This window comes from Colias croceus, chromosome 12 (assembly GCF_905220415.1).
Source record: "Colias croceus chromosome 12, ilColCroc2.1".
NCBI lineage: Eukaryota > Metazoa > Arthropoda > Insecta > Lepidoptera > Pieridae > Colias > Colias croceus.
Genome location: NC_059548.1, coordinates 8,851,213 through 8,859,838, shown reverse-complemented (window position 1 = coordinate 8,859,838; position 8,626 = coordinate 8,851,213).

Sequence of the window (8,626 nt, the reverse complement as noted above, 5' to 3'; positions counted from 1 at the left end):
AAATCGTGGTAATAGATGGATTAGTTATATGTAGAGTCGATATATATTATATAAACTTGTTGTGAAATTCGGCACATTTTTGCAAAACTTTTAAATAATAAGAGTAAAGTCGGGCAGAATCTCTAGTTAAATATAAAATATTGCGCAATACGAGTCTGTCATTCGAGTTTAGTGCTCTTGTTAGAGAACTTACATATATATTAATTATCTAGTGTTGGATTATGAATTCTAACTAGATTCTAAACTTTCGTTGGAATGTTCTAGAGCTTTGTTATTAATTTACTGCTTCATATACATCAATTTTACTACTGTGTGTAGCTCATTGAGTGCTGAAGTTTTGTTTTGTTTACATTTGTGTTGGTGAAACTAATATAATTACTGTTATGGAACATTTTCAAGGGTTATTTTACGAACTTCTTGTAGTGCAAGTATTTTAACGTCTGATTTTAAATGTCTTTTTATGTTGTGTGTGTCTTTTTATGTTGTGTTTTCTAACGTGAAGTCGATTTTCTGAGAGATGTTTTTAAATCAGGAAATATTTTAAAAACTTTCGGGGAACATAAGTTTTTTTCATCCAACTCACTATGAAAATCTACTAGAACGAAAATTTTGAAACAGACCCGTAGGCAAGTAACAAAATACAGTGTTATTCCCAAAACTTTTTCGACAAACTGCAAAAATGGAAGTTTGCTATCCGGCTAGGAATTTTTCTGAATAGCGAAATATATTTATGAAAGGGAATGCAGAATGGTGGCGAAACTTCCGTACAAAGTTATTTTTTGAAATCTCAGGCTTTACAGTGATAGCAGTTTGCTTAGCAGCTTTTTCATTATTTTTTATGTAGAACTGAAGAACAGTTGTATGCGTATAATAATTTCAAGAGAAAATGTAGTCGTTATAGTTATTATTGTCACTTGCTACAGTTATGCTCACGTAAAACCTGGGATAAAAACATAAAATTATATTGCTTACGTAATACAGGAATAAAAAAGTATGTACCGGTGATGGCCTCTTCATATTCGGTTTAATGCTTTTTAGATAAAGAAACATAAAAATATACATATTTTACAATAGCTTAATATAACATTCTATTATTTTACTCTTCAATAGCTTTCCATTCAAGTACTTTACTGAAATAAATTGTAAATTTTGTCCAATTTCGACATTCTAATTGAATTTGTGTGTACATTTTCACCCCAAGTGCAGCCTCGGGACATTCCGCCTTTAACGCTCTTCTCTTTATACATAAAAAGTAGAGCAGCTTATAGTATTGATTAAATTTTACATGGTCATAAGATTTTATTTATTTATTTATTTATTCACATGATGATTTCCTGATGATTTTACTACAAGAATGTTATTAATAAATAAAAATGGAACGTGTGAATTGTGTGTTTCTTTAAAATATCTTAACTATAATACGTACAAAGCAGTTTAATTTTTTATTAAAATCATCTATCTCAAAAACTCATTACGTGTTCTTAACTTATATGAAATAAATAAGAAACTCTTTCTCTTCCAATATATTATTTTCTATTAATTAAATTATATTATTTGATATATTATACATATAAAGCACGTTTTTCATTTCAATTTCAATAAAATCCAATTTAATATCAAACTGTACTTGCTACGAGAACTATCATTTATTTGCTACGGTCTACGTGACGGCTACGCCGTAGCGAGCGTAGCACTCATTTTCTTGATAACATAAAAATAACATAAAAACAATTTGTTTTGTTTAAAGCTCCTTTATAGTGGGGTGATAATGAACTAAGCTTTTCATTAAATATAAAACCTCTGCGTATCTGACCCTGACATTTTTATTTTGATGAAATACTCTGTTTTGTAATACAATATCTTTCTTTTAATATATATATATAAATCTCGTGTCACAATGTTTGTCCTAAACCACTTAACCGATTATAATAAAATTCACACACCATGTGCAGTTCGATCCAACTTGAGAGATAGGATAGGTTTTATCCCGGAAATCCCTCGGGAACGGGAACTATGCGGGTTTTTTCTTTGAAAACGCGGGCGAAGCCGCGGGCGGAAAGCTAGTAATAATATATAATTCTAACGGACCCTGCAAACGCTTTTCTGCTGAGATGCTCGTAACACTTAGAGTATTGAAAAATAGATTACGGGTTATTCTCATATCCAAAAAACATAATATACAAAAATGTTCATAGTAATTGTTCAAGTCCACCGAGGACATTTTACAGACCAGAATATATAAATTTAACTTTCTGTTCGTAATTTCTTTTTATAATTTCAAGGTCTCTTCGATATTTTTAAACTTCGACTTCTTTGTGTACGTTCATTAATTGTATCAAAAGAAAGATCATTACAAAATATTATATTTCATAATTTTTACACCCACAGGACAATAATAAAAAGATTTATATCATTTCAACCTCGGTTTTAATAGCCCTTTGTCAGCGGTTAAAATATCAGGTTAAATTAATATCGGTGTCTTTGTACGTACAATGTGAAATAAGATCTAGTCTCTATGAGCATGTAATTACATACTACACGGTGTCATACAGGAGTATAATAGAGAATTTAAAGAACTTAATACTTGGATAAGATATCTAAAATTTTAGCAACTTTTGTCACTAATGGTTCGACAGGTTATTTATTTAACCTTTTGTAAAATAATAAGATAATACCAGTGCAGTTTCCAGTTAGCCTATGTTTTGCGATGACAATAAATATAGTCCAAGGTCAGACGATTAAAGTTGGTGGTGTAGATCTTAGTAGGTATCAGCTGTTTCTCGCACGGTCAGTTATATGTAGCTCTGTCACGGGTTAGCAATCCTAGGAGCCTGTATGTTTTCTTCCCCTATGGCCATACGTCAAATATCGTTTATAGGGAAGTTTTACTGTAGAGTAGATTTTCAGCTACACGAACTGTTTGTAATTCAAAATATGCTGCCCGCAGTAACTGTTCCACGCGGACGTAGTCGCGGGTACAGCTAGTATATAAAATAAAAAACTTACAACCAATGAAAGTATATTATTCAAATCGTTTCAGCAGTTTTTGAAGCTATCCAATTTAAACAGATAACAGTCAAATATTATCTTTTATATAAAAGTGTAGTTTGTATCAAAAAATCAACAACAACAACTACTTATGCTTACAATATTATGTATAGCTATTATTTGTGGTAACACGTGAATATTACATGATAATAAGATTATAAAATACAACAATATACCCGCAGCCTGCTCCGAACACTCAATTAGTGATCGTTAATTATCTGATACGGACTTAAAATCGTGTCCATGGCCGCCGAAATGACCCAAATAACATACGCTGCATACTGTATTAACCCTTTGGTATATTGGAAAATGAATGAACCACTTTACTAGAGTGAGCAATTTAATGTCACTTTAAAAAAGTGGTTAAAATATAATTTTGGTAATATTGAGCTTGCAGTCAAAACTAATAAGTATGTGTATATTTTTTACGCTTCAAGTACAAGGCACGATTAAAAAAAATACATTTATTTCGGATTGCTTGTACAACAGGTATCAGATACGCACTAATCAGATCAGGGTGTATCATGATACGAAGTGTATTATGATCGCGATCATATTGCGTCCACACTTGCAAACTGGACGATGCTACGCGATGGTGATCTGAAACGCGAAAATGATCAAGTGTGGACCCACCTTAACTTGCAATGAAACCTTAAACTTAAACAAGATCAATAAATGCTATTTTGAATTTTATAATCACATTATTTTGCGTCTGTGCGACTTATACTAACTTGCCGTACTACTCAATTTTACACAATAAACACGCTCTATATAATATATAAACCATAATATAAACAATTAAAATTAAATAACTTCCAAAAGCGAGCTCTCTGAATTTTAATTACAATAAAACCTATTATGACAATTACGGACAGTCCGCCTGTAAGGTCATCTATTTTCGCCCCTAGGGCATCCTCTCACGCCATCACCCTATTGAAATAAAATCTATTTCTTAGTAGTCTGTAATTCATATTATATTGTTACTTTAATCGAATTAAAACCTTTCATTTCTCCGTAATTCATAATAACCTTTTAAAAACTCGTCTATCATTTTATAACTAGGGTAACCTTAATTTTATATTTCTTGAAATGAATTGTTTGTACTGTAGTTTTATCAAATAAATAATATCAGCACAAGGAATTATTCAGCGACATTTTCTTTAATTATTTCAATTTGTAACACGATAGCTAGCTACATCCTAAAGTAGAGTACGAACTATTTTATTAACCGACTTCAAAAAAAAGGAGGAGGCTATCAATTCAGCCGGTGTTTTTTTTACGTATGTACTTACTCCGATTATTATTAATAATTAGATTAATAATTATAGACGAGAATTGGAATCAAAGACCTATACTTACTCAATTTTAAAATTTATGACCGTATTGAGTAATTGTAGAAGTCAATATTACACATAGGTATAAGCTGAAAATAAAGTAAAAATAAAACGATTTTGTTGTTTTATTTTTTATTAAACCTACCTTCCACCATTTAATGGCCCATGACACAAAAATGCTCCTCTACTTATTATGTAATTTTAAACCAGAACCACATAAATACTAAAACTTACACGAGGCAACCTAAACACTAGTCACAGTTAATTAAATCACCTTTTCTGTACACAATGTCATGGGTGTGTTTTAGTACTTGAGTTTTAATAGAGTTCACGAGGGATTTGCACCTCCATAACACCGTAGTGGCTAAAATTTTTAAAGTATAACCGTAGTTGGAAGGTGGTTTGTTTACAGCACTTGGTAAATTCAGATGCTAATAAGTAGAAAATATTAGATTTATTGCTTCTAAGAAATTATAACTAAATGATATTATTTTTACAATTTTTAGGTAAATTAACCATCTAACATCTGAAGGGCTTGTAACTATAAATAGAAAATGGAGATGGAAAATACTGAAAGTGTAATATAGTAGCTGTCACCCTATTCTGATATAGAAATGAAGTTTTTTAGATAATAAAAAAAACTAGATTTACGTTTACCCAGACCAAAATTGAAAACAATTTCAGAACGAAATTCATAAAACAATCCAACAATTTAATTTAGACTTTATTAAAACAAAAGCTGACCGACATTTTCAATTTAAAACAGATGTTCCATTCGGTTACGTTTAGAAATTCCAATCCAAAATTCCGCCGCGCAAATTTAAAAAAACTATTAGGAAAGTTGGTAATTTTTATCGAGGGAATTTGACAAGAGGTCAAGGTTATAGGAGTGGCAGAACCCCGCCTCGTTTCTGGTCCCAGAGCGGTAGCAAATTTATTATCGTTTTAATAGACAAGTCAGTAATTACTGTATAAACTGAAACACGTTGTAAACAAGTAAAATGGAGCTAGCAATTTGTTGGATTACATTTTAAGCTCGCTTCTCCGTAATTTGTCAGGCATAACATATAATGCAAAATATAAATTCGTATTCGAATGATAACATAAATTATCTAAATTTTAACCTTAATGAAAACTAGATTTCCGCCCGCGGCTTCGCCCGCGTTTGCAAAGGAAAACCCGCATAGTTCCCGTTCCCGTGGGATTTCCGGGATAAAAACATACTATGTGTTAATCCAATTTACCCTCTATATGTGTGCTAAATTTCATTGTAATCGGTTCAGTAGTTTTTACGTGAAAGAGTTACAAACATCCATACATCCATACATCCATACTTATAAACTTTCGTAAATATTAAGATTTACGTAGATTCAAATTTAGTAATAGAAATGTAATGTAAATATTATAACACTATGTTTTCGAACTTTAAACTAATTAAGAAACTGTTTGTTATTGTTGTTTATACTTGGAAATATGTAGGTAACCTTCAGTTAAAATAGTGTTCCTTATATTTCTATATTTACAATGTCAACAGTCGATACGACTTCGCCTTTTCACGTGCAAGAAGACCATTTTATTATGAATCTCTCAATCTATCATAAATAAACTATACTTTAAAATTATTATGATATTCAAATAATTCGGTCAAATTATTCTGTAAGCAATGTTTTGGGTGGAATTTAGAGCGGTCAATTAATTAATTCCTTCGCAGAATCAGGAGGGTTATAATTAAAATGTGGTATTGAAGTATTTTATCCCACTACATTAAAGTATTGTCTTTTGAATTCTGTTATAAACAAAATATATCCGATAAAGTTGCATGTCCCAAATGGGCGAGATTTTTGGACAAGTAGCGGATCACCTTACTCTGGTACATGGTATATGATGTATTATTCCTTACAAGGCAAATCGGTCTCTTTTAATTAATAACAGAATAAAGAAAAAGACACACACACACACAACAAATAAATTATCATTTATCATTTAAGAAATAAATAACATAAATGTTATATCAGTATACAATTATTAAAATGAAACTCAACAATTAACAATTTTGTATTTTGCTACTTTTTGCTCTCTTTCAGTTTGGCTCGCGGCAATGATATCTGTCATTGTTTCCTTTTCTTGCCAACAATTTATGAAACCGTTAAACTTTTACGTTTATATCGCTAAAGAATATTATAATAATAACGCAAATGGAGTGAAGAGGTAACATCGTTCTCATATTCCGTTATTTGCGACCGGGAGTAAATCGAATTTCATCATTCCTCGAACTGAATTTATAAATACCAGAGCCGTATTTACCAAGGAACTGCCTAGAGCAAAAACTTTATAAAAAATTGTTTGTTCTAGTAAGTTGTCATATCTCTTGTGCCAAAAAATTTATGACTCAAACAAATAATAGAATCAAACACAAGACAATATTATGTCTATTGTCTAAATCTTCGCATATTTTATATGCAATGGTTATAAATCATAGATACAAAATATCTCTCAGTCACATGATGCAATTACATTACTTCCATTGTATATTTAAAACTGTTATATTTTTTTTTCAATGTTGTTCAAAGAACAGAAGGTTACGGAGATCTTTAACGATATTTTCAACAAAGGCCTACCCAAGTCCGCCCCTGTAAAACGCACAAGATTAATATTCAGCGATGTCTTTCTAATCCATGTATATCCACGCATTTCACGCCTACGCCCAACTCGAGCCAGTCACGTATTCTTGCGATAAAATTCCTCTAACCTCCCGGTAAATATCAGTAAATACCGCTCTATATTAAGCTCTGTGTAAGCTTATCCAACTTTATGTACGCTACTGATTTCATATCTAATGATTTATTCGCGACCGCATTTTACATTTCCAACCTAAATGTTACACTATTTTATCGGAGTTTGTGAAGCACTATACTAGAATAAATAACATTTGAATAGTCATGAACTATGGCCTTTTAAATTTAAATTATTGTTGGTCTTTCAGATTTTGTATACAGAGTTCGTACGTGACTGAATATTTTAATTGTTATTTATATTTACAGATAAATAAATTAATATTATAGGACATTATTACACAAATCGACCTAGTCCCACATTAAGCTCAATTAAGGCTTGTGTTGTGGGTACTAGGCGACGATAAATATAATATTTAATAAATACATATATAGATAATAACACCCAGCCCAAGAACAAATAATTGAGTTCATCACACAAATATTTGCCCTGACCGGGGATCGAACCCGGGACCGTCGGCTCAGTAGGCAGTTACTTTACCACTGCGCCAACCGCGTCGTCAAACAAGATACAGATACACATTCACAACTGAAAGAATTATTTCCAAAATAACTACCTTCATTATTATAAGTATAGTGGTCAAAGATTAGGTATGTATTTTGTATTTAATCACCACAATTTTTTATATTCCTCTGTGCCCAAAGAAAAAAAGACATTAATACACGTCAAATTTCCTCCTCGAAAAACAAAATAATTAACAATGAAATAATTTGCTTCCAGGTCGACCCAGCCAAGATATCATCAAAAAGAAATGTCTCCAACTTGCAAGCGTTCTAAAACCAGCATAATTGAATTGTTTGCGTAGCGAACGAAATCCAAACATTTCATGTACTTGAGTCGCTGAGACTCAGCAAGATAATAACGTAAGATAAATAAGGGAATTTAAGCTCAGATCAAACAAAATAGGGAAATCCGATGAACTGATTTAGAAATATAATCCTGGAAAATTACGTCGGATACATTTCATGTTAAAACATTGTTTTACCTTTTTCTTATTTTTATGTTAACTTATACAATGTGTATGCTCTATGAATATAACTTTAAATTAATCCAAAAGGGCTTCGATATATGTATAAGGTTTAATCTACAATAAACTATTTTAAAATACCATATGTGTTTAATTGACCTTCACTAACAGGAGTTAATTGCTTCGATACGAACGATCACGTTTCCATCAGAAAGATAATTACAGTTTGACCCTCAAGCAAGACCAGTGTTAGTAGGTTACAATGTGCCCACTACTCTTTAGTCTTTAGACATCATAGCCTCCTGACTCAAAGGTTATAGGTACTTCTATATATGTACTAATATTGTAAAGCTGAAGAGTTTGTTTGTTTGGTTGAACGCGATAATCTCAAGAACTACGGGTCCGATCTGAAAATTTATTTCAGTATTAGATAGCCCATGTATCGAGGAAGGCTATACTATATGACATCATGGCGCTAAGACCA